The sequence below is a fragment of the Phocoena phocoena genome, chromosome 1, assembly GCF_963924675.1.
Source record: "Phocoena phocoena chromosome 1, mPhoPho1.1, whole genome shotgun sequence".
NCBI classification, from domain to species: Eukaryota; Metazoa; Chordata; class Mammalia; order Artiodactyla; family Phocoenidae; genus Phocoena; species Phocoena phocoena.
In genome coordinates, this window is record NC_089219.1 from 23,293,138 (window position 1) to 23,316,451 (window position 23,314).

A 23,314-nucleotide genomic window follows, 5' to 3' on the forward strand; every position below is an offset into this window, starting at 1 on the left:
TGTCAGAGAAGGGACTTGAGTCCAGGTCTGTTTGTAACAGTTATAACTGTGTTTAACTGTAAGTAACAGAGACTTTGTCAAATAGCAGCTTGAAAAATCAGCGGCTTGTTTTTCTCACCGGAAAAGAGGTTCAGATGCAGGTGACCACTGGCCCTGGTTCAGCTGTTCATGATGCCACACAGGACTCAGGTTCTTTCTGCTCTGCCATCTTTAGTATATGTGGCTTCTTGTCCTTCAGTTGGTAGCCTCATGGTCATGAAATGGCTGCTGTAGCTCCAGCCAGACATCATGTCTGGATAGCAGGCAGGAGGAAGGTTTCAGGCAAAGAGCAAGAGAGTTGTATCAACTGAGACTGTCTCTTTTATTTAGAAAAAGAATTCTTTCCTAGAAGCCTCATCTAAGAGGGATTTGCTTCTATTTCATTGGGTGGAAGCTAGCAACTCCTAGACCAATTATTGGCCAAGGAGATGAGGTCGCCATAGCTAGTTTAGGCCAATCAAAACCACTCCTCAGAGGTGAGCTGGGAGCACCTTCTCTGGTTACAAGGGATCCCTGCCACTGCTGTCCACAGCCTGAGCAGATGAGGGTATATTGGTGAGTGATGAATGGGGCCAGACACACAGTCTAACCTTGGGGACACGCTGCCAGCCTGACACTCTTTTTTTTTTTTTTTTTTTTTTGCGGTATGCGGGTCTCTCACTGTTGTGGCCTCTCCCATTGCGGAGCACAGGCTCCGGACGTGCAGGCTCAGCGACCATGGCTCACGGGCCCAGCCGCTCCACAGCATGTGGGATCTTCCCGGACCGGGGCACGAACCCGTGTCCCCTGCATCGGTAGGCGGACTCTCAACCGCTGCGCCACCAGGGAATCCCCAGCCTGACATTCTTTACCCCTCAGTCAACGTGCAATGAAGCCCCGGACTGGGCCAGGCCTGAAGCCAGGGGCTGGGGCTGCAGAGTGATTTTGAGCTGTGCCTCTGCCCTCAGGTTGCTCCCAGTCGGATGGGGGAGGCAGATGGACAATTGGGTGGTTCCATTCTGGGTGGTCAGTTGCATGAGGACCGGCATGTGGGGCTGTGGGAGCTCAGGGCAGGCAGGGTAGGCCTCCCTTGAGAAGGGCCATCGCTGCAGAGACCTGGAGGCCCCGGGGGAGGTGATCAGTGAAGGGGGGCTCTCAGGGCAGAGGGACCGGCTTGTGCAAAGGCCCGGGAGACAGTAGGGGAGAGACACAAGTTAGCAGGGTGGCAAGTGGGTCTGTGTGGCCGAGGCAGGTCGTGGGGGGTGATGAAGGATTGAGACGATGGAGGGGGCGGGGGGCTGGGTCCCAAGGGGCCTCAGGGGCTGTGAGAAGGGACTTGACCTTGACCCCGAGTGCAGTGGGAGCCCCGGGGGACAGGAAGCCCTGGAAAGATTTGGTGGGATGTCCATTTTAGAAAGACCATGCGGCTGCTGTCTGGAGGGTGGGCTGGGGCCGGGCAGGACATGAAGTGAACAGGTTAGTAGTGGTTTTGTGCTAATACTTCATTAATTAAGTGTCCTAAATACTTTGAAACCTGGGCGTTTAATGTAGATTTACAGGGACAGCTTAGGTCTATACGACCAGTTATCACGCCTTAAGTATAGAAAATGCCAGTTGGTTCTCGTAGAAAACGTTCTTGAAGCATAAAAAGAGACCTCTGTGAACTTGAATTTCCCTCGTGTGGAGGTTGAGCGCTGATGGGATTGTGGGGCTGTCACTCCTCATCTCAGGTCTCCTCTTGGGGACCGTGGTGTCGCTTGCCCCCCACCCCTGGTGGTTATTTAATCAGATGCAGACGGGCTCCAGGAGGTGCAGAGTTGGTGCTGAAAATGCCACCGTGGGCGGGTCCGGAGAAACTGGAGAGCAGAGCGCGCGGGGCAGCAGGGGCAGTGGAAGTGCCCAGGACGGGAGTCTGGAGCCCTGGGTTCTGGTCTGAAGCTTGGCACTGCCTGGCCTGTGACCTTGGGGTGCTCACCCCACCTCTGGGCACTTTAGACTTCAGAGCTCAGACCCAGGAAGGGCAGGGCTGGTGGCCTGGACCCCTGCCGGCTCTGACATTTGGTGGGTCTTGTCCCACCTGTGCGAGGGGATGACCACTTGGTTCCCATCTGCTGATGGCTGCTATAGCCGCGACTTCCCTGTCTGTTTTGCTCTGTCACACACACCTCCTTAGGGCCCATCTCTCCTCAGAGAGCTATGTGACTGTGAATTATTCTTAAGTGACACAGACAGTTTGGATTGGAAGGAGAGAAAGAAGGGGGGTCTGGCTCTTTGGTGATGTTTGGGGAATGAGTAAAGGGAGGAGTGAAGGGTGGGTGGGCGAGTCAGCCACGCCTGGGAGGTCTGGCAGCAGTAGGCAGGATCCCAGTCCCAAAGGAATGGAGGCAAGGACAGAGATATTGGGGAGACAGCAGCAGCCCTCTTCCCAGAGCTCGCGCCCAGGTGGGCAGGGCCCTGGGAGAGTAAGTAGGGCCACCAGTCCGTGTTGCGGGTGGGACCCAGGCAGTGGCCAGGCTGGCAGTTAGGGTCAGTCCGGGCCCCTTGGAGGGCAGCCTTCTCACTTTGTGTCGGCACCCGCACCAGGCAACTCAGGAGTTCTGCTGTGAGGCCCAGATGCCCGCAAGTCCAGGTGCAGGCAGAAAGCTCAGATATCAGGGCCCTGGAAAAGGTGCTCATTCAATGATTCATTCACTCACTGTGCGCTCTGGGCCAGATGTAGGCACTGGGACACAGAACTGAGGAGGCAGCCACAGTGTCCTTTCCTGGGTCCGAGGGATCCAGGAAGAAAGTGATGAGCAGGGGAAGGGCCAAAGGAGAGAAGGGCTGACTTGGGGGTGCATGGGGTCTTTCCCTGGCCCTGCCAGATCCTGTCCTGCTGACACCTCCGGGTCCCTCCCACCCCCAGTTCCAGCTAAAGAACATGAGACTTCAGGAGCCTGGGCTCAGTCTCCAGGGCCAGGGAGGCAGCCCAGGTCGCAGCCCGTGGCCGCCCAGGTCGCAACCCGTGAGCCTGATATTCTGCAGCAGGATAATTAGTTAATGAGTCATGTTGAGGGGCGTACTGGCCCTGCCACCCCACTAGACCAGCTCGCCTGGAAACACACACGCTCAGTGTTCAGTCAGGCCTGACCACTAACCCGGAGAACATGCACAGTCAGCACGTAGACAGGTCTGACCACTAACCCAGCTCACCCGGAGAACACACCCGCTCAGCGTGCACACAGGGCTGACCATCACATGGAACCAACCAGGCAGAGCCATGAGCCCCGCTGCGACAATGACAGAGGCAAATGGAGCAGGAGAAAGACCCAGCACAGGCTCAGGGGGCACACACCCTGGCTTAGCTACTCACTGTGTGATCCTGAGACAAGAAGCTTCACGTTCCCGAGCCTCTGTTTCCCCATCTGTGACATGTGGGTAATAATTCACCTCTCACAGGCTTGTTCTGAGGATGATACTGAACCGTTTACTCTGAGTTCATTCATGCTGTCTTGTTTTGTCTCATTCCCCTCCCTTTGCTTAGAGAGGTGATCCTGGACCAGCCCCTCTGCCTCTCTGAGCCTGTTTCCCCAGCTATAAAATGAAGGAGTTGAAAAGATAATCCTTGTGGTCCTGTCCCCTCTGTTTCTACATCAAGTGGGGAATTTGGTAACCAGTCAAACTGGGGGGCAGAGTTTTCCAGGGTCTTTAGGGCAAGGGAGCAGGTTGGGGGGTCATGACTGCAGGCTTCTGAATCTGTGAAGATGGAAGGTTGGTCTCACCCCGTACTGGCTGTCGCCTTGGGCAAGGTACGTCCTTTCTCCGTGCCCTGATTTCCTCACCTAAGAATGAATCTATCTCAGGAAGTTGGTGTGAAGATCAGGGAGGTGATGTCTGTGACACCCGGAGAATGGCACCTGGCACATCGTAAGACTGGCTGTTGTTATTACATTCGTGGTCTTCATTATCTGTCTCTGGCTCTACACTGATGTCCAAAGGGCGAGGACCAAGCATCTGCTTAGATCACTCAGGCCATGTACAGTGCCTGGCACTTTGTCAGTGCGTGAATATGCTGTAAAAAAATCATTAGCTGTTATTACTCACAAGTGCCTCTTTCTCTTTTAATAGCGTGTCGGCTCCATGTGTGCAGGGACCACGTCTGTCCTATTCTGAGTGATTAGCACAGTGTTTGGCACAAGGTAGATGCTCAGTAAAAAATGTTAGGTGATTAAATGATGAGTTGTGTCCCCTCTGCAAAGGTAGAGGTGAGTCACAGGGGGTAGCAGAGGGCAGGCCAGTGTCGGAGGAGATGGCAAAAGCTTGGAAATTTTAAAAAATCTAAGTGATTCCTGTCTCAGGGCCTTTTGCTTAGAAAACTCTTCCCTTGGGTCAACTCAAATGCCACCTCCTCTGAGAGGCCTTCCCTGACTACCTCTCTAAGGCAGAGTAGACCCCACCCTTCCCCCACTACACAGACCACTTTTATCTTCTCCACAGCACTTCTCACCACCAAAGGATGCAAATTTCTTGTTTATCTGTCCACTTGCTGTTGCTCTCGGTGGAATGTAAGCTCCACAAGGGACTTTCTTACCCACTGGCGAATCCTCACCACCTGGCGCAGTATTGGGCACATAAAGATCTGCTGACTAATTCCTAGGTTGGGCCTGAAGGTCTGTGATGCTTATGTCCCTTCCTTCCTGGGGCTCTAGTGGATCCTCTCCCACCTGTCACCTGGGGTTGCTCAGGACTTAGAACTGGGGCACAACTGAACCACGAATCAGGGACCCATTACCTTCCACTGACCACCCGCGTCATCATCATAAACAACGTCACCACCACCATCATCACCATCATCATCGCCACCATCATCATCGCCATGCAAGAGCCACCCTTGATCAAGCACCGAGGGAAACACAGCCATGAAGAGATTTGAACACATCTACTTACTGGTCCTCACCATCACCCTATGAGGATGTTCTCCTATAACTGACTCCAATTTATAGATAAGGAAACTGAGGCTCAGAGAAACATCTTCAAAGTTATGCACCCAGGTGGACAGGAATCCAGGGCTGTTGGATCCCAGAGCTCATAGTTTTAACCATACATGATGTCACCTCCTGTCTGTGTGACTGCAGTCAGACCTCAGCAGACTCTTGGACCCATCAACATCAGTGACCATCTTCTCGAACCCCATGGTCCACATGGGGAAACTGAGGCCAGAGAGGGGAAGGGACTTGCCCAAGGCCATGTTTTGAGCCAGGAGCAGAGCTGGGCTTGGAAACCAGTTCTCCTCTCTTGTCTCTCTTTCTTTCTTCCCCATACTGCTGCCCAGGACATGACCTCTGACCCCCTCAAATATTCCATTCATTCCACAAAGTCTGATGAACACGTATGCCCTGCACTGGGCTCTGTCCCATGAGAGGGTTCAAGGAGAGGCCAGACGAAGATTTTTCCCAAGGACCTTGGTATCCAGAGGTGACCACTCACACGGCTAATTAATCCTGGCTCCAGACCCACCGTGGAATGAGCTTTCACAGGGAAGCATCCAGCAAGTGGCAGGGAGGTCAGGAAGCCATGGTGGTGGCTGGGTTAGACTCCAGGGCTCAGGCCCAAGCGTCAGGGTCTGCTGAGAAGCAGGTGGTAGAGCGGAGGCACGGCCACCCCCGAGACTTGAAACAGACCCAGGACCAATAAGCTCAGGGACTCGCGGGCCTGGAAGGCTCACCTTTGGAAGCGAACACACCACGTGGTATGCAGGAGATCGGTCATCCAGGAGTGCATGGCGGCTCTGGACTGGGGCAGCAGGTGTCCAGGCCCCCTGGAGGTGGGAGCGGCTCCAGGACCTGTAGCCCGGCCCCCTGTGGCTGTGAGCCCCTGACCGTGCCCCTCAGATGGGGGATGGGGAGCTGCCCTCTGCCAGGGTCTGCAGCCTCCCCCTGGGCTCGGGCAGAGAGGAGCAGCCAGTCTCACTTCTCAGTGGCCCAGGAGCCCCTGGCAGCTGACTGGTTCCAGGAACCAGGTGTCCCCTCCATGGACACACCCAGGCTTTCGGTTGAGCTTTGGAAGTGAACACAGCACACTGGAGTCCCAGCACCTCCTGTCACTAAGAAGTGTGCCCGGGCCCCTCAGCTAATCTCACTGACCCCCCAGGTCCCATTTGCCAAATGAGTTCAGGACACCTGCCTCCTAGGCTGCCCTGAGAATGAACAAGAAGATGCTGTCGCCTCCATCACAGAACCATCATTTCTTGTGTTGATAATTCGCATCTTTCTCTGAACCCTCCACGCAAGGAAGGTGCTATCACTGTCCCCTCTGCTGACGAGGGCAACAAGGATCTGCCGGGTGAGGTGCACACCTCAAGTCCACAGCCATCAGTGGCCCGGCCAGAACACAGGCCCAGCCCAGCCTCCTGCAGCCCTGCTTGCATGTCCCCCTCCTGCTGCCATGTCCTGCAAAGACAAAATGCCCGTCGTTAAGAGACCTTGATTTCAGTAGAGTGAATGCAGAGCTTTTGGACACATGTAGAACCAGGCAGGGCTTGGTCACACGCAGCTGTTTTGATGGTCCTTGTTTATGTACCCAGGCCAGGCAATCTGGTTACACGTGTTGAGATGTTGCTTGATGGTCCCTCTGTGAGGGGACAGATTGTGCTAACATATTGTTGGTGGGGGAGGAGAAGGAGAGAGATAAAGAGAGAGAGAAAGACAGAGAAAGGCAGAGAGAGAGAGAGAGAGAGAGAGAGAGAGACAGAGGGAGAGGGACAGAGAGAGAGAGGGAATATGCACAGAGTTACGTGTCAGGACATCATGAATATTGAGATGAACTGCTTTTCGTGGTTCTAGGATGTTCAAGGGATTTTTGAAAAACAAGATCCCTCAGTAGAGAGAGGAGGGCACATGCAGGTGTGGAGCCTGCAGAGCACAGGGACTCCTGCAGAGCGTGTGGGCAGGGGGACCCTGTGAAGGCAGCAGGAATTATTGAGTCCAGGTGCAGAATGGACGCGTGTGAGCAGAGGAGAAACAGCTGTTCCTGGGAACCCGCTGCCCACACAGCAGTGTGGTCATGAAGGCGCTGGAGGCCAGGTCTGCACTGACAAGTGACCAGAGTAACTCAGCCCAGTGCAGAGGTACGAGCCCCAGCTCTTAAGGGGCTCACAGACCAATGCATGAGGCAGAGGAATAGACAAGCACAGAGCAGCGTGCTTAAGAGCCATCATGACACCGCCAGTGTTTATTGAGCATTTACAATGTGCCAGGCCCTGGGCTTTGTTATTTTCATGCAGGGCAGTCCTGCCCCAGGGCTACTGTGTCTGCACTGGGCTTGTGTTCTTGTCCCACTCTTGCCCCACCAAACTGGCCAGGGACTGATGTACCTGTCTGTTTTTCACTCATCTGTGCTGGACATGGAGCAGCTGCTGAAAAATCTGTGTGTTGGGGGGACTGGCACCTCTGCCGGGGCACAGGTGCCAACCTCAGCTATCACCAGCATCACCCATCCCTCCTTTGACCTTCCGTGACCTGCTCCCTCTCCCTCTAGGATAATTCCAGGGCCCTACCTTTCTCAAAATCTGCTTCCAACCCCAGCCCTGTCACTGGCTCAGTCCCCTATAGCCCCTTCAGTATTGGAGAAAGAGGCCATGGGGCACCCCTTCCCCCTTTCCTCAGTGACTTATCCTCACTCATCTCAGGGGCCCTCTGCTGATGTAAGACCAGACCCTGTACCTTCCACCGGATCCCGCCTCCTTCCATCGCTGTGGAAACTCTTGGCCATCTCCTCTCTTCCCATTTCCTGAGCTTCCCCAACCCACCACTTAAATTCCCTGTGTACAAGCTACTCAAACCTCTCCCATCCTTGGCCTGAAAGTAAACTCTTCTCTTCGTAATCCCAAGTCCCTTGAGCCACTGCCTTCTTATCTTATCAGCAGCTATTATCTAAAGGAATTATCTCAGTTCTCTTTTTCCATTTTTGTCTTCCCTGTTCCAACTGCCTGGGTAAACCATTGCCCATGCCCACTTCAGCTGGCTAATGCCCACTGATTCTTCCAGACCCAGCTCAGATATCACCTTTTTGAAAGCATTGCAGCAGACGCTGCTGCTAGCTCAGCCAGGTCCCCTTGGCCCATCCTGGGTTGTTCTGTGGCATCGTCAGTTCCTGGCTTGCTGTCAACCCCCCTCCTAAAACATCCACTGCTCTCTTCTTCTCAGAAGTGCACTTTCTCCAGCACCTGGGAAGCTTGCTCATCTGTGATGCAGCGTCTAAGTGCAGGGGACTTAACACATCCCAGGAGCGGCTCTCACACTGTGGGGGCTGAGGGTCAGTGGATTAAAAAGCAGCCTCCCCAGCCACCAGGAGGACAGTTCTGAGGTGTCTCCATGCAGTTCCCCAGAAGTCCCCAGTGGGACTGAGCCCGGTGGTGCACAGAGGTACCCACTCATGGATGCTCCCTTTGTTGGCTTTGCTCCCTTTCCTGCATCATTCTTTATAATCCCTGACTGTGCTCCCTGGAATTGCCTCCCAAATAAATGATCAGAACTCATGTCCTTTTCGTGGGGTCTGTCTTGGGGGCACCCACTCTGAGATAGACGCCTGCCCCACTTGACCTCCAAGGAGACCTCTTCTTGCTCTCTGATGCCCACTAGGCATTTCTGTGTCCTGGGCCAGACTGTGAGCATCTTGGTTAAAAACAGGCTCTTATCATCTCTGTATCCCCATCACCGAGCACAAGGCCCTGGAAAATAGATGGTTATTAAATGTTTGTCAAGAGAGTGAGGAAGTGAATGATTGAACGGATATGTGAAAAGTGAGTCTCAAAGTAATCTAAGCACCCTGGCCAGACCCAGAAGGCAAGTTACACCAACGCATCTGGTCCTCTCAAAGCTGACCTTCACCAACAGCAGAAGGTGTACTGTTGCACGCCCTGCCCAACTCAGAGACCTTTTACTCTGTTCACTAACCCTCCACTCTTCCCTCCACAACACAACGTGCTCTGGATAGCCCAAGGCATTCTCCCGCCAGGAAAATTCTTCTGAGCATTGAGCTTCTCTGTGGGAGGCTCCAACTCCAGTTAAGTAAAAGTTAGAGGAATCCAGTGAAATGCCATTATAATCTGACTTAATTCAATGCCACCTCCCAACAGATGTCACTTTAGAGGGATGGATTTATCTCAGCTGGACTTTGGGGTTTGTCCAGAAGCACACAGAAGGACCATCATTTTAACAAATCAGTTGATTTGGCTGGAATGGATCCATGGAGGTTTGCAGGAGGAGCAATTAAAATTGTTGTCATGGAATCGAAGTGGCTGCCTCTAAGCCAACGTTGGCTGAAAAGCGTTTTGTAGCCTGTTATTCCCTGGGGAGGAAGGGATACTCTGAGCCTATCCCCAATGCCTGGGGCACTCAAATGCAGCATCCTTATCCCACAAACAATCGTTTTACAATGAGAAGAAAGGCTTAGAAGGGATAAGAGTGACCTAAGTTTCTACTGCATGTTTGTGGTGGAGTTTGGAATCTGTATCTGAATCTGGACAACTCCACCCCCTGATTTCTCTGGAGAGCAGGTGGGGTGGGAACCATGCTGAGATCCACGAAACATCCTGGGCTGGTTTCTGGAGTTAGAGACATTGGCCTAGGGAAGCTGGGGTCTTCCAGCTCCAAAAATCTATGACATTCTTGGTCTTAGTTTTAACATCTTTCAAGTTGGCACAGTGCTCTACCTCTTAGGGTGCTGTGAGGATGAAATGAGGTCCCGAAGAAGCTCCTTGGTACAACTGTATGGAAGTAAACCCTGGAACAGCACTTCCCATCACTTACACACCTGCAGCGAGGTGGACTGAGGGTAGAGCTAGGTGCACATATGAGCTGCTACATAGAGTAAGGAGAAACAAATGTATCACTCCCCTCTAGTCTGGTAATTCTAAATTAAGAAGGGATCTCAGGGTGAGCTATACTCTCAGGTGGGTCTCTGAGGCCAGGGCCCCTCACTGTTTCTACCTGTGAGATGGAATTTCATATTCAGCCTTCTAGTCTAAGGGCCTTGGCAGTTTTGGTCTGTGAGCAAAGATCAAGGTGGGAGGGAAAGAGGAGAAGGAGAGGAGGATGAGGGGAAGAGGGAGAGGAGAGGACAGGCTTCTTTCTCTGCTGCAAAATGTCAAAAGTGTGGGCTCTGGATATGGAGACACCTGGGACCAAAAGCTGGCTCTATCTCTCACTGGCTGAGTGAGTAGAGGAAATTTCCTCAGTTTTAATCCTCAGTTTTCACGTCTGTAAGTTGGGAATGAAAATGTCACTTCTCTCATAGCAAGGCACTTAGCACCACATTTAGTCCAGGGTAAGTTCTCAATGCTCGGTGGCCAACAATGGCAGTGGCAAAGCAGGAGAAATTACTGCAGATCTGCAAAGTGATGTGTCTTCAGGGGGAGGCTACAATGTCCATCCTGCTGACCATGAAGACAGGAAGACAAACAACTTCTTCTTGCAGATAAAACAGATAAATTTGCCCAGGTGGAGAGAGATGGGGACAGGCCCAGAGACCCAGGCCATACACATGAGGGAGTGCAGGTAACAACTTTTTAATTACGTTAATAAGAGCAGGAATTCTTTGCATCTACCCAACAGCAATTATATTAGTGTAGAGAATAGTTATGAATTCATGTGTTCCTGGTGATTCTAATAATTATTATAATAAGAAGTTGAAGGGAAATTCCATTCTAATAGATCAGCGTCCCACCATGAGCAAATGAGTGTCATGTGGATAAACAGTGGGTAAATGTTAATGAGATGGGAGAGGAGGTGAAGGGGCACTGACCATGTGCAGACACCCTGGGCACTCACTGGGGTGGACATCAATATCAAATGAGGCACAGCAGGTGAAACAATATCCCCCAAATCCCAGGGTGGGTGGGTGGAGCCCAGATTCAAACCCAGCTATCTGAAGCTGAGGCTCTGACTCATTAAAACTGGCCAGCTCCATGTCTTCAGGTTGGACCTTCCCAGGCCTCCCAGGCCCAGGAGATTGGGAGACCCAGCAACTAGGGACCAAGTGGTATGGATGGCTGGGGTGAGGGGACCTTCCTTGCAGTCCTGATGGGCATAACCAGAGACATGTCTGCAAGGCCAGAAAGCTAGAAATGCAAAAGCATATTTCCATATGAGTTATAATATCCTTAGGACATAGAGTGTCCTGGTTGGAAAAGCCTTTAGGGATTGTCTGGTGTAGCAGTCTTATTTTAAAGGTGAGGAAACTAATACTGGAGGGAGTGACTTGCTCAAGGTGACGAGGTAGTCCTGTGGTCTCAGAGAGGAACTAGACCCCTGGGTTCCTGACCCCTCCCCAGTTCTTTCCCCACAGCAGCCTAATGACTTTTTCTACATGGTTGTAATTGTGTAGTGGTCTTGATAAAGTGTTGCCTCAATGCAGTGGGTTGGGCCAGGTGAATTCTTTGTGACCCAGAGGTGGGGGTTTACTTTGGTGCCATCACCTGAAAGTTACCGGGTCCCCCCTCTCCCCCCTACACTGATCTCCCTCAAGCTGGTTCCCCAAGAACCTTCTCCAGGATGGCAGATTCTGTCCATGGTGCTGAACTGGGATCTGTCTATTTCAGCAAATGAGGGCTGGTCTTAAAGTCCTTCCCATCTCAGTCCTTCCCCTGACCTCTCCCTGCTTCACCACTGTCCAACTCAAAATAATGTTGCTGTTTGGGACCACTGGCTCATATGATGGGGGTGCACCTCTTACCTCTGTCTGGCTCTGGCTATGGCCTTCCTCCCCAAGAGCATCAGTGAGGGTTCCCAGGGCAACATGTTAAACGTTTGTTGCTATGGAGGCCTTTGCCACTCTCTAGTTAGTTCTTCTCTAGCATGGATCCAGGTCAACCCTTTGTGAATCAAGTGTGGGGGCTTTAATAGTATATTCTCAGGGAGGGGCAGAGATCAGAATTGATGCCCCAAGGGGTCTAGTCATGAGGGAAGAGAACCACATATATTAATGTTGAGTGCCAGGTGGTGTAGTAGATGGTGTTCATACATTATGCATGATTAAGCTCATTTCATGAATGAAGGAACAGACTCAGAGGAGCTGGGTCACTTGCCTGAGATCACACAGCTCACACGTTCAGACAGTATACAAATCTGTCCACTGCTTCCCTTCCCTGAAAAGCTGGCCTGGGATTTGGCGATGGAAGACACACACCCTGCTCCTTGGGGCTCAGCAACCCTGTTCTTCCTAGCTCCATGTGACCAGGTCACTGAGAAAGCAGCAGGAGCCCCAGCAACCAGAAAGAAGAGCTTACTCTGACATGTCCATATTCTTTCTTGGAATTTTTGGGACTACCGAGTTGGGAAGATTCCTCTAGAGACTAGATCCTGCTCCAAGTCCAGCATCATCAAAACAGTCAAGGCAAATAGATGATACAGGTGATAGATGCCTTATTCTTGTCTACTAAAGCAGAGGTTTAGTCCTGATTTGACTAATTCTTGGCTGTCTGATCTCAGGAAAGTTACCTAACCTCTCTGATCCTCCTTGAAACAAGTCTGTGGAAGAGTAAATGAAGCACCAACAAAGCTTAACCTCCCAGCCAATTTCTGGAATTTTTTTTTTCCCTCTCTCCAATCCATCCACTTCTTCATTTCAGTATGTGCTACATGAATGAGTAGGGACCCACTCCCTGGACATAGGTTCTGTTCCAAGATGGGCCAGTAGAATCCTCCTGGGATTTGGGGGCTAGAAGTGAAAAAGGTAAGTCTCCTCTTGTCTTTTGTATTCTTGAGAGCTAATGGCAACCATGTCCTGCAGGTGGCTGAGGTAGAGAGAGCACTTATCTGCAGGGAGAAATCAAGGGGAAAAAAGCTTCCTTTAGACAGACACAGTGAGATGGATGAAGAAAGCACTTTCTGGGTTTGCTTCTATGCCAGCCCCTTCCTGGCATGCGTCTCAGCCCTAGATACCCAATAGTCCTTCAACAGATCCTTACTTTTGCTTAGGTTTGCCAGAGTTGGCTGCTGTTCCTTGAAACCCAAAAGGCTGAATGTAATAAATATAAATGTTCTTTGTAAAGTGGAAGAACTGAAGACCCCAGTCCTAAGCAGGACATTTGACGCCTTTTGTCTCCCCCAACAACAGAAACAAAAATGGTGCAATGTCTCAGGCCTGCAATGCTCTTTCCTCCCCACCCTTTTCTGCTTTTGGCATTAACTTTTATCCAGACTCTTCTCCCACCTCTTAAAACTTCCTGCTTAACTTCTGATTGCACTCAGATGCTGTTTCCTTAGGGTAGACTTCCAGGATTGCCCTGGCAGAGCGAATCCCAGTTCCCTGCCCATGAACCCCACATGACCGATGCCATTCAGATATTTGACCTGGAGGCTCTGAGCCTCCAGCGCAGGGGAGAGAGCACCCTAGCTGCCTTAGGCCCTCCAGCAGGTGGAGGATGCACATAGTGGTGCCAGCTTGGGCATGAGCTCCATGGGTCAGTCTCACTCCCTAGTATGAGGCCCTATACTCTGGACCTCTGCCTCAGGTCCCCCATCCTCTGAATGCCTGGGCCCTTGGTCCCTGAGCCAAGCACTGAGGATAAACCTCACCACTTTTGGATCCCTTTCTCTCTCTTCCTCTTCTGGGTCACCAGGGACCTGATGGCCACTTACCCACTTACTGCCCAGGTTCTACTCTGAGTGGGTTCACCTCTTGTCCTCCATGAACCTGCCAGGCAAGAATCTTGGAGAACTGAGGCCAAGACAGACAGACAGTTTCCCCCAGGTCCATTTCTGTCATCTCTGCCTTTTCCTCCCTCTCCATCAACTCCTGGGTCACCACTGCCCTGAACGTGGCCAAGAAACTAGCTCAACTCCCAATTCCATGTACATGTGTTAATAAATAAATGAATGAATGAGTGAATGAGTGACTGAGTGTTCAAACGGATCTTCCCCGTATTTTCACCCCCTAAAGTCACTTAATCCTCACCCCAGAACCCCAATCACCCCGAGTGTCTTGCCTCTTGCCTGTCTGAGACAGAAATCTGGCCCTGTCCAAATCCCTACCCTCATCTCAAGCACCTCCCCTCCCTCCATGTTCCACCGGCTCCGGGCAGTTCCTGGAACACGTCCTGCTGCTTCAGGCCCGACCTGCCTGCGAGCTGCTCCCTCTTCCTGGAACGCTCTTCTCCCTTCCTAACCCCTTCTCAGTCCACTCTCCATGGTGCAGACAAACGAACTTTAAAAACTTGAGCCCGGTGGCATTACAACCCAGCTTAAAGCTCTCCCACGGCACCTACGGCCCTGGGATAAGCCACTAGACCATGGCACAGCCCACGTGGTCCCTCCTGACCTGGTCATTTTCAATTTCCAGTCTTGTTCTAACCACACTGGTGGCCTTTTGTTACCAGGATGTCCCAAGCTCCTTTCTGCCTCGGGACATTTGCATAAGCAGTTCCTGCCACCAGGAAAGCTCTTCTCCTTACTTTTTGCTTTACTGGCTTCTTCTGACCCTCTGGTATCAGTTCAAATGGTTCCTCAGGGAGGTCTTTCCTGCAGTTCAGACCCCATTGTTCAATCTCACGTATTGTCCTGTTCATTCCCTTAACATGATACATCCCAGTTTCAATTTGTACATTCATTCATCTGAATGTCTGATTATCTCTGCTATCCCCTAGAATATAAGTTCAGTGAGGGCAGAGAGCATCTAGTTTTTCACACTGCCTAGTACAAAGTAGTACCTAAGCAAACATATTGAATGAATGAATACAGAAAAGCACAAAGCAGAAGGTCCTCAGGGCCCTTGAGTGAGATGGACACGTGGAAGCGCATTCCCAGGAGAGCCTGACAAGCATCTTCTCCCCCAACTGCTTGTTTTCTCTTTGTTGAGTGGGCAAGTCAGCAGAGATGCTGCCATCATGGCTGTACACTCAGGGATCCACATTCCATTTTAGGACTATATTTAGTTCCACTCGATTCCACTCATCACTTCTCCCAGAAAGATCATAACATTTGACATTACTAGGGACCTGGAGATGCAAGTGTGTCAATACACCAGTGAAATGTCAGGCAGAGCCCTGCTCCCTGCATGCCTTGAAAGGCTCCCGTCCAATGGAAGGCCATTATGTCTTTTACATGTAGGGTAGGATGTGTGGTGAGGGAGGTAGGGAGACCCCCAGAGGCCCAAGATCAGTGAGAATCTTGAGGCACCATCAATGATAGCCCACCGGTCTCTTAATAGGAGCTCATGGCAGTGCTCAACACGTGATTGGTCAAACAAATGAGTTCATCTGATTGGTTGAGCTAACTGGAAGCAGTTGATGTGACTCACTTGTGTGATAATTACCTGTCTCCCCAGTCCTGGTATATTGTAAGGCATCCTCCTGTCTACTGTTTATTCATTCTGCCTGTAGCCCACAAGGAAGCATAACAGAGACCACAGCCCTTGGGAGCCTCTGGGGTATTTGGCTCCTCCAGGGCCCAATGGTACTGTGATGGGAGATCCAGTCCTGGACTCAAGTCCCTCCAGAATTGTTTTCTCTTCCCACTGACAAGTGGAGAGCCAGGGGAGCTGACTTGACAGTGTTTTCCACGAGGCCTGTCTCCTGAGCCCTTTGAACTGATCCACCAGCACAGGGGACCCCACTCTCAACTTCTGTGGGCTTAAGGGGGCTATAGTCATATCAGGAAGTCCCTGTTCTCCCAGGGTTCTATGAACCAGAGTGTGCACTTGGTCCTGTAGAGGACCTCTGGGGTGTTTTTCCCAGGTCTGAGGATGGTATGATATCCAGGTCTGTTCTACCTGCCAGGCCATGTGTCCGGTTCTACAGTGGGAAGGACCCAAGAGGCTGAACCAAGCCATTAGGGGGAGGAGGACCACAGACCCCAAGCCAAAGCTATGAACAGAGGTCCATAGACAGGACCAGTACTGGACCATGGAGCCTCACTGATGGTATTGGTCATAAAAGAGATAAGGGCTCAAGGAACAGCATCTAAAACAGAACTCCCTCCCCACTGGCCTCCTCCTGAGTCCACCTAGACAGGTGAGAGGGTACAGGTGCGGCCTTTTCTGGCTTCCTGACAGCGCTGAGGCAGGGTTGACAGACCCAGCCAGACCTGCATCGCTACCCTGAGCATCATAGCTTGAAACAGAAGCCATGAGCACCAGTTAGGAGCAGGTATTTAAAGACAGATCTACAGCAAAACAACTCAACCTGTACTGTGAAACCCCCTGAGTTTACAAACTTGCACTTGGCAGTATTTCATGTTCCAAATGAGGATGCTTTTAAAAGCCACAACTTCCAGGAGTTCACAAATTTCATAGCTTCATCCTCCTTTGTAGATCTTCCTCAAGACAGAAGAATGAACGAGAGATATTGTCATTTAAAGAAAGAAGAAAAGGTAACAGCTTGTTTAGTGAGAACTGCTTTCTATATAATGTGCCTTAAAAGGATTGGCTGCATTTTTCAAATTGTCAGTGATGAGCCTCTAGCTGACGAGGAGGGAATGGGGGAGGGTGTGTGCACCTTGAATTGTTCGTAGAGGCACAATACGGGACCCCGACATGTCTGGGTTCCCATCATTAAGCGGAAAAGAAAACTGTTACCTATGATTCTTGCAGTGAATTGTCAGTCTTCATGTTCACAAGAGAATCAGTCTCCATAGACTGAGCTCAGGCCAGACACGTGCCCCGCCCTACCTCCCCGCCGCATCACAGCAGGACAGGGAAGCACAAAATGGCAGGGCAGCAAGAAAGGGACAGGCACAGACCCCATGTGGGATTCTGGAAAGCACACCCAGAGCAAATGATAGTGTGGGAATAACAGCCCTCCGTTTTAGTGCTTCACTGTCTAAAAGACCTCTGCAGAACCCCCAACTCGGGGTGACGCCCACTGCCTCTGATCCAGTGTGTCTGCTGGGCCAGCCCTGGGCCAGGTACGTTATGAGGATTATCTCACTGAATCCTCACCGCAACTTGGAGGGAGGTGCTGTTATTATCTCCATTTTGCAGATGAAGAACTGAGGCTCAGAGAAGGGGAGGGGCTTGCCCGGGGTCACACAGCCAGGAGGCAGTGGAGCAGGACACACTCACAAAAGTGTGACTGTGGATGTGAAGGTTATAGGAGGTAGCTGGGATGGGTGTACAGGGTGATGTAAACCTCCATGAATCTGAATTCTTCTTCTTTTTTTTTTTTTTTTTTGCGGTACACGGGCTTCTCACCGCTGTGGCCTCTCCCGTTGCGGAGCACAGGCTCCGGATGCGCAGGCTCAACGGCCATGGCTCACGGGCCCAGCCGCTCCGCGGCATGTGGGATCTTCCCGGACTGGGGCACGAACACGTGTCCCCTGCATCGGCAGGCGGACTCTCAACCACTGCGCCACCAGGGAAACCCTATTATTCTTTTTTAACTGCTCTAGTTTACATAACTTCCAGGAACATCCACCTCCCACCAGATACTCTCCCTCCAGAGTTTATGCTGATGCTAGAATCCAGTCAGAATGGGATGATATCTCTCCTTTTTCTCAGCTGCAGGAAAGCAGGACAAGGAGTTGAAATAAGTGTCCAGGTGCGGCCAAGGTAAAAACGACAGCTGAACAAAATTGTGTCTGAAGATCTGCACTTAGCTTCATTTTCAACCTGTGTTCCACAGTAAAATGAGGGTGCAAACTGTGTTCCTCCTCTTTCCCACCCCTCCTCCAGCTCCCCTCCACATGGAGGACTGGGAGCCTGGTGATCTGCGTCCTCACATTCCCTGCTTATTGGGCTGTGGAGAACGAATGGGAATGGAGTTCATTAGAAGTTCCAGGACAGGACCCCAAATCCACTCTCTGGGTTGTTAAGAGATGACTGAGGTGGGCTGCCTTGGTTTCCCCAACATGGTCCTCAAGAGACCAGAGAGAGAACAGCTCAGAGATATCTTGATTGGAATATGGTCTTGGTTTATTCAGCAATCAACTGTCCTCAGAGATGGGCTCAAAGGACCACCCTCAAGTCGGTTCCTCGTGCACCTAGGAAGCAACAGGGTCACTCACTGCTGAGCAAACCCTGCTCCCAAGTCATCAAGGGATGTCACTGGAGGGAACCTCAGTCAGCCAGGTCTTGAGCTCTTCACCTATGAAGGTCAAGTTCAAGACAACTTGGAAAGGAGCCTGGCCATTGCAGTAGGGCACCCCTGAAATTGAACACTGAGGGGGCTCCAGGATTCTGACACTGGAGGGCTTTGAGTGGGGGGTACGTCTGGGGGGAAGCCAGGGCTCTCTCTTGTTATAGCAAGAATACTTCTTTACCATACATAATGCATCTATGGAAGATGGAAGGGGTGTAATGGAGAATATAGGATATGTTAAGTCCCCCAAAGTCACTTCTCCATGAATCAGTGTTGGAATCCTGACTCTACCTTGTCCTGGCTGTGAACCTCAGCTGTGTTCCTTGACTTCTTTGGTCCTGAATTTCATCGTCTGTAAAATGGGAGTAATGTTGCTGTGTTGTTGTGTGAATAAAATGTGATTAACATTCGTAGGGGCTCAGCAGAGGGCAGAGCCCATGGTGGCCAATGGCAGCCACACCTTGAGTCTATCCAGAGTCTTTGGGACAGGTGAAGGGAGAGTTTACCCGGAAGGGAGCCAACAGCAAGACTGCAAATATGTGCATCTCACAGGAAACACCTGTCTTACTGGAAAATTACTGAGGGTGCTAATCTCTATAAAAACCCAATTTTAACATCTCCAAGGTGATGGCAATACACGTGATGGGAGAAAAGGATGGGACTTCGAGAAGGCACAAACTGCTGAGAAGGTTTTTATTTCCTGGTTTTTAACCGCTTCACTGGAGAACAATTGACTTATAATGACTTATAATAAATGACTCATTTACAGTGTACAAGTTGATAAGCTTTTTAAGAAACACTTTTATTGGGGTATAATTGATTTATCGTAGCTACACATATAAAAAGCATACAATTGGATAAGTTTGGACTGATTTATATACCTGTGAAATCATCACCACAATCAAGATGATGAATATAACCAACATTCCCCCAAATCTCCTCCTACCTCTCTGTAATCCCTCCTTTACACGACCTCCCCACCCACCATCCCCAGGCAACTTGCTTGTCTGCTTGCTGTTATTGTAGATAATATAGAATTGTATATGAATGGAACCATATAGAATGTTTTCTTTTTGGTCTGGTTTCTTACAGTCTGCATAATTATTCTGTGATTTATCCATATGGTAGTATGTATTAATATTTCATTCTCTTTTTTTCCAAACATTTCAGCTCATTAAAATCATGATTTTGATGATGTGCTATATATTTATTTTCATTAAGTTAAAAATATTTTCTAATTTCTTTTTTGATTTCTTCTCTGGCTTGTGGATTATTTAGGAGTGTGTCATTTGAGTTCCATATATTTGGAGATTTTCCAGAGATCTTTCTGTTATCGATTTCCAATTGAATTCCACTGTAGTCAGGAAACATACATTATATGACTTGATTCTTAAATTTATCGAGACATTTTTATGATGTAAAATATAGCCTATATTGGTAAATATTCAATACATATTTGAAAATAATGTGTGTCCTGCTGTTGTGGGGTGGAGCGTTCTCTAAATGTCATTTAGGTCTCGTTGTTTGGTAGTGCTGTTCAAGTCTTCTATGTCCTTGATTATTTTATGTTTACTTATTCTGTTAATTATTGAGTGAGGGGTATTGAAATTTACAACTGTAATTTTGTATTTGTCTCTTTTTCTTAGATTTTTTGGTGGTATTTCTCTATTGTCTTTTAAAAATCTCTGGGGTCAGTAGTGATTTCTCCTCTTTCATTTTTGATTTTGGTAAATTGTTTTTTCTCTTTTTTTCTTGGTGAGATTGGCTAGATATATAAGTTGTATTGATTTTTTAAGAGTCAGCTTTTGTTTTAAAATTTTTCTCTATTGTTTTCCTATTTTCAATTTTATTGGTTTCTGCCCTATCTTTATCATTTCTTTTCTCCTGCTTATTTTGAGTTTAATTTGCTTAAGGTGTGAGCTTATGATACTAATTTTAGTCCTTTCATTTTTTTCCTACTATATACATTGTTATGGACTGAATTGTATCCTCCTCAAATCCATATGTTGAGATCCTAACCCTCAACGGACTATTTTTAGAGATAGGACCTTCAAGGGGGTTATTAAGTTTAAATGAAGTCACAAAGGTGAGACCTTTATCCAATAGCTGGTGTCCTTATAAGATTAGGAAGAGACACCAGGTGTGTGCATGCACAGAGGAAAAGCGTGTAAGGACAAAGAAAGAAGGTGGCCATCTGCAAGTCTGGAAGAAAGGGCTCACCAGAAACCAGCTCTGCTCATATCTTGATCTTGAATTTCTAGCTTCCAGAACTGTGAGAAAATAAATTTCTGTTGTTTACAACACCGGGTCTGTGGTCTTCTGTTATGGCAGCATGAGCAGACAAATATATGCATTTAATGCCTGGAATTTCCCTCTACACACTGCTCTATCCCCCCAATTTTGATATGTTGTATTTTTTATATTCTCTTCATTCAAAATAATCTTTTGCTATTTCCCTTAAGATTTCTTTTCTATTTATTGTTTAATTTTCAAATTTTGGTTATTTCCCATACATATATATTTTTGTGATTGGTTTCTAGTTCAGTTCTGTTATTATTTGAGAATATAATTTGTATTATTACTATTCTTTTAAAGGTGCTCAGGTTTATTTTATGGTCCAGAATATACTCTACACTGATGAAGGTTCCATGTGCACTTGAGAATGTGTATTCTGCTATTGTTGGGTGGTCTATAAATATTGGGCAGGTCAAGTTGGTTGATAATACTCTTCAGGTCACATATATCCTTACTGATTTTCTGTCTATTCAATCTATCAATTACAGAGAGAGTAGTGTTGACATTTCCAGCTGTAATTGTGAATTTTAAAAATTTCTCCTTTCAGTTTTATCAGGTTTTCTTTCTTAAATATTTTGAAGTTCTGTTGTTAGGTGCATCCACATTTAAGATTTCTATGTCTTCTTGGAGAACTCTTCCACTTATCCTATGTAATGTCCTTCTTACTATCTGATGATATTTCTTGTTCTGAAGTAGATTTTATCTGATATTTATATAGCCACTCCAGCTTCCTTTTGTTAGTGTTTGCAAGGTGTATATTTCTCCAACCTTTTACTTTTGACCACTTGACATTTTTATATTCAGAGAGAGGTTGTTGTAGACATCATATAGTTGAGTCTTACTTTTTAATTTACCTAGAAAAATATCTGCCTGTTAATTGGTGCTCTTAGTCCATTTATATTTATGGTTTGATATGGTTGATTTGAAATCTATCATTCTGTTAGCTACTTTCTAACTGCTACATTTATCTGTTTCTTTTTTCTGCCTTCTCTTAAGTTAATTGAACATTTTTGTGATTCTATTTTATCTCTCCTATTTTCCTCTTTTCAAAAATTTTAGTGGTTCCCAAAGTGTTTATAATTTATATTTTAATTAATATGAGTATACTTTAAAATAATATGTCACTTCATGAGTAATATAATGACCTGTCAACAGTATATTCCTGATTCCCATCTTTGTACCATTTTTGTCATATATTTCAGTTTCACACAGGATATAACCACAGGACACATTGTCACTATTTTTCTTTAGGCATTTATCTTTTAGAGATAAAATGAAGAATTCATTTTATTTTATCTTCATTTATTTAATTTATACTTTTTCTTTTTGTAGCTCTAAGTTTGCAATGATATAGGCCTTTGGCCTGAAGAACTTCCTTTAATAATTCTTAATCAGAGTAGGTCTGCCAGCAATACATTTCTTTAGATTTTTGTCTTGGAAAATATTTATTTCTCCATTGTTTCCAAGGACGTTTTCATTGGGTATAGAATTTGGTTGACACATTTTGTAAATTTTAGTTTCCCAACACTTTTAAGTTACCATTCCACTGTCTTCTTGTTTGCATGTTTTCTGACAAGGAGTCTGCTGACATGCTTATCTCTGTTCCTCTGTATTCATGTCTTATTTCTTTGGCTCTCTTTAGGATTTTGTTTGTTTATGGTTTTCAGCAATTTGAGTTTGAATTTATTTTTGCATAGAGTTTTTGTTTTGTTTTATTTATATAGTCATTCATTTTTTTTTTTTGATATTGACCCTGTTTGATGTTCTCAGAGCTTCTTGAACCTGTAGGTTGATGTCTGTCATTAATTTTAGAAAATTCTTGGACATTATTTTTTCAAATATTTCTCTTCTCTCTATTTTGTCCTCCTGAGATTGCACTTACTTGTATATTATACTATTTTACATTGCCTAACAGTTCTTGGAAGTGCTACTGTTTTTCACATATCTTTCTTTTTGTTTTGTTTTGTTTTAGATTGGGTAATTCATTGATCTATCTATAAGTTCACTGATTCTTTCCTCTGATATCTCAAGTCTACTGATGAGCCCGTGGAAGGTATGTCTCATGTCTGGTTTTTGCTTTTTAATATTACCATTTGTTTCTTTCTTAGCATTTCCTTCTCTGATGAAACTAATCATTTGATATTGCATGTTGTCAACCTTTTCATTAAAATCTTTAGTATATTAATCACAGTAATTTAAAATTCCCTGTCTGATAGTTCCAATATCTGTGTCATATCTAATTTGGTTTTGATAATTGCTTGTTATCTTGCCTTTTCATATACCTTATGACTTTTTATTTAAAGCTGGACATGTTTTGTAGGATGACAGATACTGAGGTAACTATTTTTTATGCTTGGAAATATGCATACCTTTCCTTTGCTAGACCTCTAGTGTGGGAGTAGTGCTAATCTACTCAGCAGTTGAGTAGTCAGGCTGGGTTTGAGGTCTGTGGTTGCTATGTTTATCCTCAGTATACCATAGGCTTTAAATTCTTCTAGTGATACTTAAGGTTAAGATTTTGAGTGGTTTTCTGGCGGTTAGTTTCCAATGTCTGTTCCCCATCTCCCTGCCTTTGGATCTTTTCTTTGTGTTGTCCCCTGGAGATACCCTGACTCTTAAAGCTCTCCCAGACACAATCCATTTTTATTTTTACTCAGTGCTAGCCAGTGTGGGAGGAGTGTGGGAAAGTATATTTCTTATGATGTGATTAATTTTCAGTCTTAGGCAAGTACCATGTCTCTAATGTAACAGTTTTTGTTTCTCTTTGCTCTGCAGATTAAGTCATATAGTTCGTAAGACTGGGTGGTTTTGCAGTGGGAAGTACCCCTTCCCTTGCTAGCACCACATGGATGCTGCCTCAGGAATCTCCTTGATCTTCCCTGTGAGTTCCTGAAATTTGAGAAGAAAAAAACCTAAACTAATTTTTAAAAAGTTTATCTGTTTATTTTT